Source organism: Gorilla gorilla, chromosome 4 (assembly GCF_029281585.2).
Source record: "Gorilla gorilla gorilla isolate KB3781 chromosome 4, NHGRI_mGorGor1-v2.1_pri, whole genome shotgun sequence".
In the NCBI taxonomy this organism is placed as follows: Eukaryota; Metazoa; Chordata; class Mammalia; order Primates; family Hominidae; genus Gorilla; species Gorilla gorilla.
In genome coordinates, this window is record NC_073228.2 from 98,350,119 (window position 1) to 98,367,500 (window position 17,382).

General features: G+C 37.3%; 2 protein-coding genes across 8 annotated transcripts in view; one reads left to right on the plus strand and one right to left on the minus strand.

Annotated features, from left to right (window-relative positions):
• Window positions 1–17,382, plus strand: part of LOC109026970 (ERV-BabFcenv provirus ancestral Env polyprotein-like) — a 266,355-nt gene that overhangs the window by 120,936 nt on the left and 128,037 nt on the right. Inside the window, exon 7 of one of the 7 annotated variants that reach the window (XR_008679839.2) lies at window positions 16,600–17,382. This exon is cut by the window's right edge and continues 2,790 nt beyond it. The exons of the other annotated variants lie outside the window; for them this stretch is intronic. The gene's annotated coding sequence lies outside the window, so the exon portion shown is untranslated. The remainder of the gene's footprint in view (window positions 1–16,599) is intronic. 7 annotated transcript variants of the gene reach the window in all.
• The window catches only part of KIAA0825 (KIAA0825 ortholog), a 473,030-nt gene that overhangs the window by 80,349 nt on the left and 375,299 nt on the right, over window positions 1–17,382 (minus strand). The window lies entirely within an intron of this gene.

Genomic DNA, 17,382 nt, shown 5'->3' on the forward strand with positions numbered 1-17,382 from the left:
GCTACACAGAATTGTAGGCATTCATTTAAGAAGGTACATTTAGGTATCAGACAAATGGTCAAAGAAGCTTACCACTAGTACAAATATTAAAGAGCATAAATTGTTTGAAAGCAGAGAATTGTCTAACTTGCAAAGCAGTTATTTTTCCATATATACCTTTGTGAGGCTATATTTTCTGAAGTGTTATTTCAGTTGTTGGCCTTGGAATTTGTTTCCGTTTTCTTCCTTTGTTACTTTAAAGGAATTAAGGTCAGCTGATGTATTTTTACTCTCCACATTTGAATTTGAGGCAGAACAATTCCCATGGAGGATTCTTGTGGAACTTCATTTTAGTTATGTTTTAATAAAGTCTTATTTGTATTGACTTCTGGGGCAGCATGGCATTCCCTAACTGATAAACTACTTGGGTTTACTTTTTTATGGAGGGATTTTAATTTAATATGATAGATTCAACTGTTGTTTTTCAGGTTTTATATGCATGCCTGGAAGCCTTTTAATAACTTGCAATAACAAACAAAATGAATGTGACTTTTAGGGTAGACACTTTTGTAACTGATATTTTTATCAACTCAGGATGTTTATTTGTTTTGCCAAAAAATGAAGTGCATTTTTTTCATCCTTGGGGAATAAAAAATAATGGAATTGTAATTTACTAAAAAGTTGCAAGAAAGATTCCATAGTTGCAATGAAAAAAATTCATACAGATATATTTCTTGCTCTCTAGACATAAGATTCTTGCATAACTCGCAAAAAGTACAAGATTTTTTCCCTTATCTTAATAAATTCATTTGCCTTCCTGTATAAAAGTTAGGGATCAAGGAGTAATAGAATATTTTAAAAAATATTAACAGGGAGTAATTAAAGTTTGCATGGACTAAAATACTGCACAGGAAATTATATTATTTTAATTTTAAAAATTATAAATTTTTTAGTACTGAAGAAGGGGATTTTGGACACAGAAGTGATTTTGATAAGTGACAGAATTCTGCCGAAGGCCAGAGGCAAAAAGAGGCAAAACAAGGAACATAAAAATAGAGAATCTACAAATTAGCATGTTATAATTACTCTCTTGCATAGCATTTAAGGACATCTTTGAAAAGATCCAATGTCTTCAGCAACTGTATCTAACTAGCATGTACTATAACTCAAATTGACATGATTCCTAAAGAGAAGCATCGGGACAACTCTTCTATAGTGATGAGGCATTATTGAACAATGTTTTTGGTTGATAAACAGTAATAGAAATTTGGGATTAAAATGGCCTTTTCAAAGGAGTAGGTCATTCCTATGAAAATAATAGGTACTTAAGTTTATCTCTCATTTCTTGTTTGTGTTTGTGCATTAGTCAACTTGACACTTCAAGGATCCTTAATTTTTATGAAGATGGTAGCATGCTGGTAACATTTTTGAAATACCTATTTTTTTGAAAGCCTGTATCTTACCTTTCCCCAAGACTGAATATAAGTTGTCATGATAGTTACAAGGCTGATGAAATACTGAATGAATTGTGGGAGGAGTGGTTGCAGCAGGGGTTGCATGGTGAAGAGGAGGCGAAGGAATATGAGGATTTCAACAAGTTGCTACAGTGAATAGTGCTTTGTCTCAGCCCTCCAGAAACAAAAGTGATAGCTGGTATTTATTAAGTTCTGCTGATAACTTGGAGAAATAAAATTCCTGAGTTTCAGTTTATTTGTAACTTATGGCTCAGTGATTTTATTTCTCCAAGTTCTCTCTATATATACATATAGGCTTACGTGTTTTATTGTGCTTTGCTTTATTGTGCTCCACAGATATTGCATTTTTGTTTTTATCTAATGACTTGAAGGTTTGTGGCAACCTTGCATCAAGCAATTTTATTGACACCATTTTTCCAACAGCATGTGCTCACTTCATGTCTCTGTACCACATGTTGGTAATCGGCGATATTCAAAACTTTTTCATTATTATCATAATATGTATTAAAGTGGTCTATGATCAGTGGTCTTTGGTGTTTGTATTGGGCCATTCTTCCATTGCCATAAAAAAATTCCTCAGACTGGATAATTTATAAAGAAAAGTGGTTTGATTGGCTCATGGTGCTACAGGCTTTACAGGATGCATGATGCTGGCATCTGCCTGGCTTCTGGTGAAGCCTCATGGAGCTGTCAATCATAGCAGAAGCAAAGGGGGAACAGGCACATCACATGAAAAAGGCAGGAGTGAGGTGAGGGAGAGATGTCATACACTTAAATGACCAGATCTTGTGTGAATTCAGAATGAGAGCTCACTTATCACCAATGGGATGGCCCAAGGAATTCATGAGGGATCCACCCCCATGATCCAAACACCTCCCACCAGCCTTACCTCCAACATTGGGGATTACAATTCGACATGAGATCTGGGTTGGGACAAATATCCAAACTATATCAATGTCACTATTGTAATTGTTTTGCAGGGGCATCACCTGCGCCCACAGAAGATGGTGAACTTATTTGATAAATGTTATGTGTTTTCTGACTGCTCCACCAATCAACTGTTCCCCTGTCTCTCTCCCTCTCCTTGGGCCTCCCTCTTTCCTCAGGCAAAAAAAAAAATTGAAATAGGCCCATTAATAACCTTACAATTGTGCCTAAGTGTACAAGTAAAGGAAGAGCTGCACATCTCTAACTTTAAATCAAAAGCTAGAAATGATTAAGCTTAGTGAGGGAGCATATCAAAAGCCAAGACAGGCCAAAAGCCAGGCCTCTTGCACCAGGCAGGCAGCCAGGTTGTGAATGCAAACAAAACATTTTTAAAGGAAATTAAAAGTGCTACTCCAATGAACACATGAATGATAAGAAAGTGAAACAACCTTATTGCTGATATGGAAAAGGTTTTACAGTCAGGTAGAAGATCAAACCACCACCAACATTCCCTTAAACCAAATCTTAATCCAGAGTAAGACCCTAACTGTCTTCGATTCATTGAAGGCTGAGAGAGGTGAGGAAGTGTCAAAAGAAAAGTCTGAAGGTAGCAGAACTTGGTTCATGAGGTTTAAGGAAAGAAGCTGTTTCTATAGCATAAAAGTGCAAGGTGAAGCAGGAAGTGCTGATGGAGAAGCTGCAGCGAGTTATTCAAAGGATCAAGCTAAGATCATTGAAGAAGGTGGCTACACTAAACAACAAATTTTCAAAGTAGATGAAACAGCCTTCTATTGGAAGAAGACGCCATTTAGGACATCCATAGTTAGAGAGGTGAGGTCAATGTCTTGCTCCAAAGCTTCAAAGGACAGGTTGCTTCTTTTTTTAAGGCTAATGCAGCTGGTGAGTTTAACTTGAAGCCTATGTTCATTTACCATTCCAAAAATCCTAGGGCCCTTAGGAATTATGCTAAATCTCCTGTGCTTGTGCTCTATAAATGGAATAATAAAGCTTGAATCATGGGATATCAGTTTATTGCATGGTTTACTGAATATTTTAAATCCACTGTGGAGACCTACTGCTCAGAAAAAAAGATTATTTTCAAACTTACTGCTCCTTGAAACAATGCACCTGGTCATCCAAGAGCTCTAATGGAGATGTACGAGGAGATTCATGTTGTTTTTATGCCTGCTAACACCACATCCATTCTGTAGCCCATGGAACAAGGAGTAGTTTCAACTTTTAAGTCTCATTATTTAAGAAATACATTTTGTAAGACTACAGCTGCCAAAGATAGTGATTCCTCTGATGGACCTGGGAAAAGTCACTTGCAATCCACCTGGAAAGGATTCATCAATGTAGATGCCAATAAGAACATTTGTGACTTGCGGGAGGAGGTCAAAATATCAACAATGAACAGGAGTTTGGAAGAAGTTGATTCCAACTCTTTGAGATGTTTAGGACTTCAGTGGAGGAAGTAACTGCAGAAGTGATGGAAACAGCAGGAGAACTTGAATTAAAAGCAGAGCCTGAAGGTGTGAGTGAATTGCTGCAATCTCATGATAAAGCTTGAAAGGATGAGGAGTTGATTCTTATGAATGAGCACAGCAAGTGGTTTCTTGACATGAAATCTACTCTTGGTGAAGGTGCTTTAAACACTTAAAAAGACAACAAAGAATTTAGAATATTTCATAAATTTAGTTGAGAAGGCAGTGGCAGGGTTTGAGAGGATTAAGTTCAATTTTGAAAGAAGTTCTACTGTGGGTAAAATGCTGTCAAACAGCATCGCATTCTACAGAGAAGTATTTTATAAAAGGAAGTCATTTGATGTGACAAACTTCATTGTTCTCTTATTTAAGAAATTGCCACAGTCACCACAACCTTCAGCAACCACCACTCTGACTAGTTAGCAGCTGTCAGCTTCGAGACAAGACTCTACACCAGCAAAATTATTATGTCTTGCTGAAGGCCCAGATGCTCCTTAGTATTTTAAAGCAATGAATTATTTTTAAATTAAGTATGTACATTGTTTTTTAGACATAATGCTATTGCACACTTAATATACTACAGTATAGTGTAAACGTAACTGTTGTGTGCACTGGAAAAACTTTGTGTGACTCAGTTTATTGAAATATTCACTTTATTGTGGTGCTCTGGGACCAAACTGACAATATCTCTGAAGTATGCCTAAATAGGCTATATATATGTGTGTGTGTGTGTGTGTCTGTGTCTGTGTGTGTAAGTTCTCTATATGTATAGGCGATGCGGATCTCACAGATTATTGTGAGCATAAAATTATATAATATATGCAAAAGCCATACCAAGTTAAACTATACAAAAGTATTCAAGGCTTACAATCTGTAGGTGTACTTTCATAAACTGAGCTACACTGAAAAATCTTGCAGGATTTTTGTGTTCCTCATGTGATGGACACACTAAAGAGAAAATGTTGTGTCATAAAAATAGAGTAAGATGAAAAGAAACACTGCTTAATGTAGATGTCATCTACATCATCTGAGACTCTTGGGATGTCATACATTGCAAAGCAGGCAAAGGGGGAACAACTACAAAGGCTGCAATGAGGGTGCAAGCTCAGTGTGTTTGAGGAAAAGAAAGCAAGCCAGCAAGGTAAAAGTGAAAGATGAAGTTGAGGGAGCCCTCCCGTCATACGCCAAGATATTCTTACCACTTTCCTCTAAACACCCCTGGCATTTTCTCTCTTACTCACTTGGTTTCTAAGTATATAATCTTGTATTATCCCACTTTAGTTGGTAGTATACATTTTTTACCACAGGCTCTTTGATGGACTCCATATCTTGGACTCTATATCTTAAGGCTCCTTATGCTCTTCACAGCACTCAGTGAAATGCTTTGCCCGTAATAGGTACACAACAAGTAGTATTATAATTGTTGATGAAGCCCAATGATATAAACTATTCTTCCTAGCAAAACAGAATAAACTAGAGACCTGCAAAAGTGAATGTCCTAAGTAGGAGGTGGCCCTGTAGATTAGCTCAGTCTAACAGTGGTGAATAGTTTGAAAATAGAGCTTTTGAGTCTTCTCTATTCACTGGATTTCATTTAATATCAATATCTAACAGAGCTCATTACGTGTCTGAAACTCATGAAAAGTTTGCTGAAATTCTTCAAATGGCACACTTAAGATTTGTACATTTCATGACATGCAGATTTCTCCTCAGAAGAAAAAAAGAACTGTAAATTAATTTTGCACTCTAGTTAATGATAAGCACACTGAAGGATTTCTGGAAAAATATAACGATGGCTGTAACTGACTTTGAAATGCATCAAAAAATTATATGGATTGATGGATGGGTGGCAAGATGGGCAGGTATATGAAAAGGCAAGTGTAGCAAAATGGTAGCTCAAGATCATGGGTGTTCAGGTATTCATTGCAAAGTTATTTCAACTTTTCTATAGGTTTGAATTTTTTCTAATATGAGGAAAAGTCAGTTGAAAGTGATAACTGAAAATTTATATTAACAAAATGATTCAGTTTATAGCCAATGTGCTCTCAGTTTTATACATCGGAGCTTTCAGAAAATCTTCTGATTCTTATATAAATCCAAGATATAGTCTGTTAATTTATGACTTTGAAAAGTGCCCAAGGAAGTATTGTAATCAATTCAACTTATTGCCTTCATAAGTTAAGAGTTTTGGTTATGTTCACTTATGTTTTTCTAATCATGGCTATGTCCCTGATAAAACTTTCTAATCTATACTGAAAAATTGTAGTCATTTGTGATGGTTAATGATAATTGATTTTTAACAATCCATATTACTTATTGAATAGTACATTCTTACCTTAGCATTTCACCACGAGCGAAGCCAAAAAGTACAATCAACACAATATATCAACAGTCCCTCCCTCTCTCTCTCTCTGCCTGTATTCCCATGTTTGTCTTCCCCCATTTCTTTCTTTTTTCCTGAGGCAGAGAAATTACATAGCTTAGGTAAGCATGACATTTAAATGGGAGGGAATATGATCAACGTCAGTGCAAGATTAAAATTCTATAACTAGATTTATCTTCTTTTAGAATGAAATATCTAAGAAACTGTGGCACATTTGTGCCACTATATAACATAAAGAAAGTTGAACAATTTCTTCAATTTGCGGAACTTTTGGTTTCTACCTTTGTCATCTAAGTTCTGAACAGTTTATTTTAATGTATTCCTTTTGTGTATGTAAAAGTTGTTCTTTAGTTTTTCTGTTAAAACAACAGAATGCACTCTCATATTAACACTTTTATAACCTAGGAAAAATGAATGGAATGCCTGTCTGAAGTATACTTCTAACTTTCATTTTATAATACTGACAATTTGTATCTTTGAAGGAGACTTGGAGTGACAGCACTATAGTAACCCCACTTCATCGGGGCCAATCTATAGAAAATGTTTGAAATCATTTGAAATCAGTGGAATTTCTAAGTTTTCGAAAGGTCTACACAGGTGTCAATAAATATGAGAAATGGTCTCAGAGTTCTGTGTAAATGAATAGGTTGTATGTATTTTAAGGCAGTCTTACAGGAACACATTGAGAGATCTGGCATTCTGAAAATCAAACATATGTCATATCAACATTCCTAGTACAAAGTATTTTGTTACTGTTTCTGCACTCTAAATAGCCCTGTGTAAAGGCACATCATTGAACCAAAGCATATGGAGGCAGCTATTCAGTTATGCTGAGCTATGCTGCAATATCATTTTGCTACTGCCTTACTCACCTATTTCTACACATTTGCCAATGGAAATTTCTGCTCTAGAAATTATACCGTGGCAAAGAGAAAAGTAAATACATGAGGTTTGATTCCATTTCTCAAGGCATATCAATATGAAACAGTGCTATTGTCTGTTTCCTGCAACTGCTGAATCAAGAAAACATATGCACCTATGCCTTAAGGAAGGAGTAACTCTTTAAACTGCCCTTTTTATTTACAATTACTTAATTACTTTATTTTGCCAAAAATAAAGGTCATTAAAATCATCTTGAAGCTTGACTTAAATTTCAGAAGTAGCCTGCAAATAGTTGTACAGTCTTTAACTATGTTCCATTTAACACATTTAATAGATGTAAAAGCTCACAAGTGATGATATAAAGGATAATTTACGCTTGCAATGCATTTTTGTCCAATTAATAGATTGCCTGTGTGTTGCATATTTTGCATGACAAAAGAGCAGAATATTAAACTGCCATTCATAATGAAAATGCACTTTGCAAATTAAAAGTGCCGAAACAGAAATTTTTCACCCTGTTTAGGAAATAAACAGTCCTTAACCAATTAAACTGCATTGTAATAATTCTATGATTTATTGCAAGTTGTTTAACTTTCAAAACTCGGCTAACCCATATTAAGGTCACAATCCATCATGTCTTGCTTGGAAAGCCAGCAAATAATGGCTGTTGTATTAGCTGCTTTTGATGATAGTATGAAAGAAGTATTAGCACTTGTCAACAAAACTGCTTACAACATAACATTAGCATGCATGGGCTGCTGTACCTATTTATTATTCTGGCAGCTTCACACATATTGTTACAAGCTTATAAAACATTTTGTCGGGTGGAAACCGAATGTACACTGTTTGGTTTTCTGATAGACTGGCAGCATAAATGTCTGGGCTGACTTAGTTTAGTTTAAGTGTAAATAGAGACACAAATTCTTCAACCTGTTCTCTTATTGATACTGAAAAGTGCTGAATTATTCAGCATCCAACTCTTCTGTTTGTGTCTATCACAGTTATCAATTACCCATCAGTCTTCTTGTCAAAACAGAATGGATTAATCTGGCTGAAAATAAGACAAATAAATGGATACTATAACAGGGGTGTGGGGTTGCCAAACTGTCAAAGGGAAATCCAGGCAGTGACATTTGCCGTCAAAAATGGGATCTCTGGCTTAAGTGAGCAAATGATTCCCTTCGTGAGCCAAGAATGCACTTAGCTCACCGTAAGTAAATTAATCTGCCTTCTTCAACTGCTAATGCATTAGCACTGAGGTAATAGTTCCATTGCCGAAATTCCTTTATGTTTCAATAATTTTGGTCATTGTTATTGTTTCTCCCAGGAAAGGCAGATACATTCAGATACTTTATCTCGGTAAATAAAAGGTTGCCTGGTAAATAAATGAATCCATTTAACAACGAAGTTATTGCTGATAGTTTTGTGCCACTTCATAGCTCTCAGCTGATGTGACACCAAGTAACTCTTTGCACAGATGGCTGGTGGAATCCATCCAGCATCTGCAAAGTCCATCCCTGTTTTCTTTCCCAAACATTTTATTTGGAAATCTTGTTTGGCAGACTTCCTGAGACTCTGCCTGGCTGTTCAAAGTACATATTTCCAATCTATCTCATTTGGCCCTTCTATAAAAAAAGAACAAGCAAAGTGCCTTCTGATTTGGCACAAAAATTTCAGCCACAGACTGAAGCAAGTTTTAGGTTCCTGGCCAAAAATTTACAAGAATTTCATCTTAGATGCTTCCATACTGGACTGTTTTACATAGTCATCATTAACATCTGAAGCCTTCACATCACGACAGGATCAAAGCCTCCCAATCTGTATCATCTGATAGCTTCACTTTGCCAAAAGTTCCCTCTTGTTCTTATTTTCCCAGACATTTCATGTCCTAACGATTGCAGACACTGTACTTACTGTGGGGTGGTGAGTAATTTAAGGACAGCTACCTGCTGGAAAATGGTTCCATTCACTTGATGATGAATGAACAGATTACTTTAGAATGAATCATCATCTTTTTTCTTTTTCCAGTAGATTGTGTAAAGAATTTTAAGCATTTAAAAATAAAATACCCTTCCTACATTTGGGGAGTTTCAAAGAGGTTGTACTAAAACTTGAATTCTAAAACCTCTGCTATCCTCTTAAAAGACTTAGACAGACTGGAAATTTCCATCTCACATTCCCAGAACATTATCTCAAATTTCTCCTCAATGTAAATCAGGTTCCCAGAACTTCAACATTAAAAAGAAATGTACTAATTGGCCCAGTCACAATTTACTTTTGCTAAATCTCATTTGCTTTGTATATAATCCCAAGGTTACTTCATAGAAGCACTGCTTGAAATAAGGCAGTGTTTTTATTACCAGTAGATTTTACTTTATCTCTCTCTCATTCTTCCTTTTTAAAGCAAATAACTCATTTATATGGAAAGGGAGCATTCTACAAAATTTTGCATGGCCTAAAAGTGTTTTCAAAGTTTTAATTTTTTTTCTAGAATTAATTCTTTGCTACACTAGAAACTAAGTTGATTGACAGGTATGTATAATGAACTTGCTTCCAAATTCCAGATGTTGTTTCCCACTCTTGAGGAACATTTCAAAGTATACGGTTGCCATTTCAGATTCAACTTGTCCCCATCTAAACATTCTCTTTCTCTGGTTCCCTTTTTCCAAAATCCCAATTAGTTACTAAATCCTGCAGTCTGTCTCTACAATATCTCTTCTGTTATTCTCCTTTCCATTACCACTATCAGCATGCTTTCATTCCCCGCTGATTCATTTGGATATTCATGCATGCACCAGCTCACTTATTCAACGATTCTTTGAGCACCTAACGTGAGTGGTCTCTCTGCTTCTAGTCCTTCTAACACTCTTCCCACCCCAGACCTCAGCCCTCATTCTGAAATGCCTTCCACCTATCCTACCCATTTTTAAATATCAGTTCAAATGACATCTCCTTGTACATTTTTCTTTCCTTCCTTCCCACCTTCCTTCCTTCCTTTTTTTCTTTCCTTCTTTCCTTTCTTCCTTCCTTCCTTCTTCCTTTCCTTTCCTTTTGCTTTTTCTTTTTTCTTCTTGCTCTGTTGCCCAGGGTGGAGTGCAGTGCTGCCATCTCGGCTCACTGCAACCTCTGCCTCCAGGGTTCAAGTGATTCTTCTGCCTCAGCCACCCAAGTAGCTGGGATTACAGGCGCCTGCCACCACGCCTGGCTAATTTTTGTATTTTTAGTAGAGATTAGGTTTTGCTATGTTGTCTGGTCTCAAACTCCTGACCTCAAGTGATTCACCTGCCTTGGCCTCTCAAAGTGCTGGGATTACAGGTGTGAGCCACCTGCTTGGCCCCTTGTACATTTTTCTTATTGTCTCACTCATATGGAATTTTTTAGTTCTTCAAGTCTGTTGAGCATTTTTCTGTTTCCTTTATCATAACTTGTTAGAAATCCTGTCTCTGACACTTACTAGCTGTGTGACTGTGGGCAAGTTATAGAAACAACGGAAGCCTCAGTTTCTCCTTTAAGACCTGAGATATTATCACCCCATGGGTTGTGAGTGTTAAACCAGCTAATGCATGTAAAACACTTAGAACAATGCCTGGTGCACAGTGAATGTTCATCAAATTCTTGCTTGTTATATTAATGCACACAGTAGGACTTGGAAACATATGTTTTAACCTTTGTGGGTTGAGAGGTAACAACTGTAATTGCCTTTGGTAAAGGGGCTTAAAACTATACTTATGATCCTGAATGGCAGGCCTTGCAGGGTATAACATCCTGGGCTGAACAGTCTGGAGCCATGCTGTTTGGCTTCATATCCTGGCCTTTACCGTTTGCTAGCTTTGTTTAAGTGGGAAGTAAGGCAGTTGAAAGTTTCTATACCTTATAGGTAGTTGTTAAGATTAACTGAAAGTAAAATGCTTAGCAGAGTGCCTGGCCCATAGCAAGACCTCCGTAAGTGTAGCTGTCATTACACTAGAAGGGTTCCAAAATGTTCCTTGATCTAATTTTATGTGGTGAAAAAGGACTAGTTAAATGAATGCACAATTCCCTGAATTACTGTCACATCTCCTAGGTCCATAAAATCTTAGAGTGTTTCAAAGAGGTTACACTCATTTTCTGGCCTTGTGTCTTCCCTCATACTCATCCCTCCCTTCCCTGCCCCACACATCTAGGAACATCCTCCCTGTTTACATCCATCTTTGTGAGTTTAAGAAGCTTGTCCCTACCGCAGGCTTTCTGACTAAGCTAGCCCTCAAAGATTTATCATCTAAATGCCTGAAGCATTCAGCAGTTTTTACCACAAAATTGAGCTCTTAATTATAAATCGTCTTGCAGTGTTTCCTCTGTGTTTGATTTGGCTCTCCAGAGATATTTCACTCTCTTTCTGCTTCCTACCTCTCTTTTTTCAGGAATCCACAAAGCTCTCTGGATAATTTTCCTGGCCTGTCATGGTGACCATGCCACTTGTCCTCCAGGTATTAGCACAGGGTTCTGGTTCCAGCCAGGCTTCTGGGCTTGATTGTCTTTAACCTAACCATATGAAGAAGGTCTTGCAGCATGAGATAGGCCATTGCTATTTGCCAAGTCTGTGTTTGTGCACCGGGAAGAATTTTCCTTCTTCGTAAACTATATTTCTACTACCTCTTAGAATAAACCATATCTTTATTCTACAGACAGCCTTACCTGATTGAAGCAGAATTGTGTTGTGTGAGAAAATAATGGACTTGGAAGTATTCAAGTTTTGGGTTTGAATCTTGGTTTTTTGTGGGGAGGGAACAGGGTCTTGCTCTGTCATCCAGGCTGGAGTGCAGTGCCATGATCATAGCTCACTGTAGCCTTGAACTCCTGGGCTCAAGTGATTCTCTCACCTCAGCTTTCTGGCTAGCTGGGACTACAGGTGTGCACCACCATGCCTGGCTAACTTAAAAAAGTTTTTTTCTTGGAGGCAAGGTCTCAGTATGTTGCCCAGGCTGGTCCTGAACTCCTTGTCTCAAGCAATCCTCCCATCTCAGCCTCCCACATAGCTTGGATTACATGAATCTTGGTTTTGTCACTTACTGTGACCTTTGGCAAGTCACTTTTCTGAGTTTTGTTCAGGTATAAAAATATCAATACCTAGCTCACAGAGCAGACATGTGGATCATGTGAGATAAATAACATAAAGTACTTGACGAATAGTAGGGAGTAACCTTTAGGTACCTTACCCCTCCAATTAATATGAAATCATATTAATAACATCAACAGTTTATCCATATTCTATATGGTATCCATTGACACAATTATGATTACTCTATAGTTTTACATTTACATGGGGTACATATGCTTCCATTTAACATTCCTCTTCAAATAATTGTCTGAGTAAAGTATATACTGAATCTTAATATTTGTAAACACAACTAAGTGCTTTGCTATGCAACCTAGCAAATCCAGAATCTAAAACTTACTAGTTGTTCAAAGTTGATAGGTATTGAAAATTATCTTTTACATGAAATACTTGTATCTTATCTTCTTCACATTTAAGGAAATTGGAGGCCAAAGGCTAAAACGTCCCTTGGTTAAAGATAAAATGCAAGGGAGTGGAGCTACCATGCCCATGGCTTACCTTCCAATATTTGAATTCTAGATATATGTATTTCAAGATAGTGAGGCAGTGTTTCACAAGACAGCTCATGAAACTTCCCTCTACAGCAGTCTCAATTATCATGCCAAAGTGAGTCTCATAACAGAATTTACCTCCAAATTTTTAATAAATCCCTCAGCAAACAGTTGTTCTGGTTGTGTATATCCAGACTTTGGTTGAGAAATGAGAGATGAATGGTTTAAAACTGAAGCCTGCTTATAAGCAGAATTTCTAAGTAGAGAAATCACAATATCTAATTCCTAGGTTCAAAAGAGCAGCCTGTTTGAACCTACTTGCTTGCTTTCTCTCCTCTTTACCCCTTTCTCCCTTTCTTTTTTTATTTCCTTCTTAGCAGTCTGAATTGACCAAGTTCTAGGCCATTTATTGACAAGTCTGTTCCTAGCTATCAACACTTTGATCTTGTCAGAGGACAATCTAACCTCTTGAGTCAGAGTTAGCATGCGGGGGTCAACTTACCTCTATGAGCATGATACAAAGACAGGAAATTCAAAACTTAATATGACTGATATATGACTAAAGTGACATATGATGGTAGAGACAGTTCTACCCTCATGGAATCACCTTTGAGTATAAAAGAGGTCTTGAGAAACCACAATTCTTACCATTGGCTTGGTGGGTGAGCGGCGAGGAGGCAGGAGATACTTTACTGTTTCCTCTTTAAACTCTTAATAGAAGGCTGTTGAGAGGTCCCGACTCAGCAACTTCCTAAGTTACTCAGTCCTTTAAAAAGTTTAAGTGTGACCTCAATTCTGCATAACACAGATCTATAATCTGTCTTCAATTTGGAAAGCCTTATCCTTAGAGAAACTGAGAGAATAATATCACAATAATGGTATCTTAGTTTGACAATGAGATTTTCTCCCATATAGATTAAAAACAGACCCTGGGAACAATCTTCAAGAACATTTTATTGTTTTGATGAGACAATAAAATATGAGGTTATCATAATAACAGTGAGCTACCTTTTCTTCTTCTGGCAGGAAGAGGCAAAGCAAAATATTTTCCAAAGTGGCAAAGTGAACAAGAGCTTCTCTTTGTCCCGTGTATATAGTGTCTAGTTTTAGAAGTGGGATTCCCAGAGCAATGGTTTCTACAGCATGTTGTGAAGGAAGTTGATGATATAGCTTTTGTCTGAGAGTATTAGTACTGACAAGCTTATGATAGGGAACCAGGTCTCCTCCACTCCTTCTCCCCACTCTCTTTAATTTACCACACCGTAACCGGATAGGGTGCATGTGTGCCTTGGGAGAGTGGGTGGGTCAGGTGGGGTGGCACACACTGAACAAGCAGAGAAGATTCCACAGGAATCCTCTCAAAGGTGAAAACTGTTACGTATGCATTACCTTGTTTAGTTTTATAGTAATTGTCCCCTTTGTTTATAGAATATTCTAGTAGAACTTTGCCATTATGGTGACCACTCCATAGCTATAATGCATACATAGAGCAGATATGAGTTATGTCCCATGATTCTCTTGTCTGTTCAGTGTGCTAGGTATTGATATTTTTATATCTGAATGAAACTGAGTCTCAGAGAGGTTCAGCAAATTGCCCAAAGTCATTACAGTTAGTAAGTAGCAAAACCAAGATCCAAACCCAGAACTTTATGACTGCAAAGTCCATGCTCCTTCCACACAGTGTCAGCCTGCCTCATTTGGTAAGGTTGATTGTGAAACAAAGATGTGATTTATTTTAAGAAGTGAAAGATACACAGTTTGGAAGGAAAGTGGAAGGAATTTGGTCATTTCTCTTCTCTTCTCTCTTTATTGTCCTTACCTTCTTCATTCTCTTCATCTTCACTTTTGCCATTTTGAGAATAAATAAGAAAGTTCATTCTTGAGGTAGAAAATGGTGGCAAAGTATGCAGCTGCCTGCTTAAAGAAATATGGGGGAAGCTCCTTGCCATCCATTCACGTGCCATAGCAGCTGAAATTCCCACTATTAGAGAGTTGCTTCTTTGGGAACTTTGTGTATTTTGTCTCTAAAAGTTATCTTTGAATGTGGTAGTTTATGATGTTATTGACATCTTTTCCCAGGATTTTTGTGCCCAATGTTATCATCACAGAACATACTACTTTTGACCGGTAATGAATGAGCATAAAACATTTAAACAAGCCCATTGTAGACAAAGAACAGAGCAAGTTCTTTGGGAAAGAAAATCTGAAAGGTGTTAGAATTCAGGAAGGAGGATCCTGGCATGCTGCTCTGTGGAAAGTCATCTTAATTTTATTTACATTGACCCAGGGGAAATGAGGCATGTGCAGACCTTAAAATAGGTTTAATTTCAGCTTAGATGTCAGAAAGATGTCAGGAAACCTTTCCTGACTCCCTGAGACCAGGTTGTGAGTCCTTGCCCTGAGCTTTTATAAATATCTGCACTTCCCTTTATCCAGCACGTATTTTGCTGTCATTGTCTGTCCAACTCCATCACTAGACAATAAGTTCCTTGAGACCATTCATTCACTCGAAGAATATTTCCAGTGCTAGTGTAAAGTTCAGAAGAAAATACAGATTAAAATATCCCAAATAGTTGAGTCTTTTTACTTTTAACTTGGAGGTCCTTTTTAGCATGGGAAAAAGTCAAACACACTCTTCTATTAATACTTTAGGATTGTAGAGTTGAGTAGATAATGTGTAGTCATCTTTCAGTAGAAGGCAATGGAGATTTACTAGGAAAATATAAGGGGGGGGGTAATAAATATATTTTAAAATGTTTTCAAGGGAAGGCTAAAACTTCTTAGGAGTTTTTCATTTTTGCTAGGTTACTAAGAATGGAATTCATGATCTCACTACTGACTCAAAAAATGTATAGATAGGTGTGTGGTTCAAAGTGTGAAAGATTCAAGGAAAAGCAAAGAAAGCAATAAAGTGCAAGAAATGGAATGTGCAAGTAGAATAATTATAAATGAGTGGGATTTTAGGGTATTGCTAAAATGCAAAAGAGTATCAGATAAGAAGCTACTTGACAATGATTACTTAGAACCAGCAACCTTCCCAAAGATACATTAAGAAGCAAACAACAAAAGCCTCTCATTCAGAAGAATTTTTTTGAGAATTTGCCAGCTCATTACCTGTCTGGAATGACAAAATCTCCTCTTTGTCCTGATCAGTGAAATTGTGTCCTGATTTGACACAATTAAACCTCTGCTGGCCAGATTCTGTCACAGGACCCCATAATTCATTGTACTTAGTAATCACTTGGCAAATTATCATGGTCATCAACACAAATGGAAATAGATTTGCCTAGAGGAAAGGTCATCAGTGAATAATAGCCTGTAGACCAAAGCTCTGTAACCTGTTGCAAGTCTGAGCTACTGCTTGGCCTTGGGTCACTCACATAGTAATTTCTGGCAACTCATCTCTTGCTGTAATACAGAACATAGTAGAAAGTGGATGTCTGTCCATAGACCCCATTATTGGTGAGGTGGGTTAGGGAGGAAGGAGAAGTTGCTGACTGGCAGAAAGACCTTGCTGCAATGTGGATTTACCTCTAAGGAAACCAACCCATCAGCATGAACCTGACAGCAGTGTGCACTGTGGTGCTCTAATGAACAACGCTGAACTACTTTTTTTCCCCTCTCTGTTAAGTAATCCTGCAGGGATTACAAAGATGCTTCTAAGATTTCTATTTTACTTCCTTAAATAAACCTGCAATTTCAGCCTGCTATGAACCATTGAAATTGCCATTTTCTAGGTAACAAATGGTTGCATATAGGCAATTTTACATGATTTAACCTAATTGTTAAATGGTCACGCAGATTTGGTGCTATAATATAACTGTGGGAAGAAAGAAAGAATGAAAATGTGAACACCAAATATCTTATTTTTTTTTTTCCTAAGGAAGCCCGATCGGGTTAAAAGAGAAGGCAAATTCCTTTTAGCTGCAATTATTATTTGTGGAATATCTAATCACATGATGCTGTGAAGTGCACACAATACACAGAAGACACCAACATTAACTTTGAGGAATTTATCATCTGTATGTGAGGATTTGGGTAAATATAGAACAAAAACAGCGTTTCCATTTTCCCACCTAGCAGACAAAAATGGCTATATTGTAAAGTGCAACTAATCTCTCACAAAGTATACTGATGCCAGTGCCAGCCCTATATACCCAGAAATATCACCCACTGGCCTTATTTTGCTGCCTGCTACAATCCCCTTCCACCCCACTATATTCTAGATGTATTAGCCTTCTTTTCTGGACTGATCATGTAATTTGCAAGACCAATGTGAGGCCTCTTGTTAAAAATGTAAGAATTTCATGGTAGTGACAGCAGAGCATTAAACTGGGGCCCTTTAAGCATGAGGGCATGTGTAACACCCAGGTTGCATGCCCATGAAGTCGGTTTTGCTTCTTTCTGTTTCTCACATATGCCAAATTCATTCCCACCCCAGGGCTCTGATACCTGCTGTTCTCTCTGTTTGGAATGCTCTTCTCATGGCTAAGGTCTCAGCTCAAATGCTTCTTCCTCAGAAAGGCCTTCCTTTACAACTCTGTTTAAAGAAGCCTTATTTTTTTTTGTCACTCTATGTGACATCATATTATTTAGCTTTTTTCCCCAATATTTTGCTTTGCTGTTTTTTTTTTGCTAATTTATTTATAGACTTACATAAGTTATC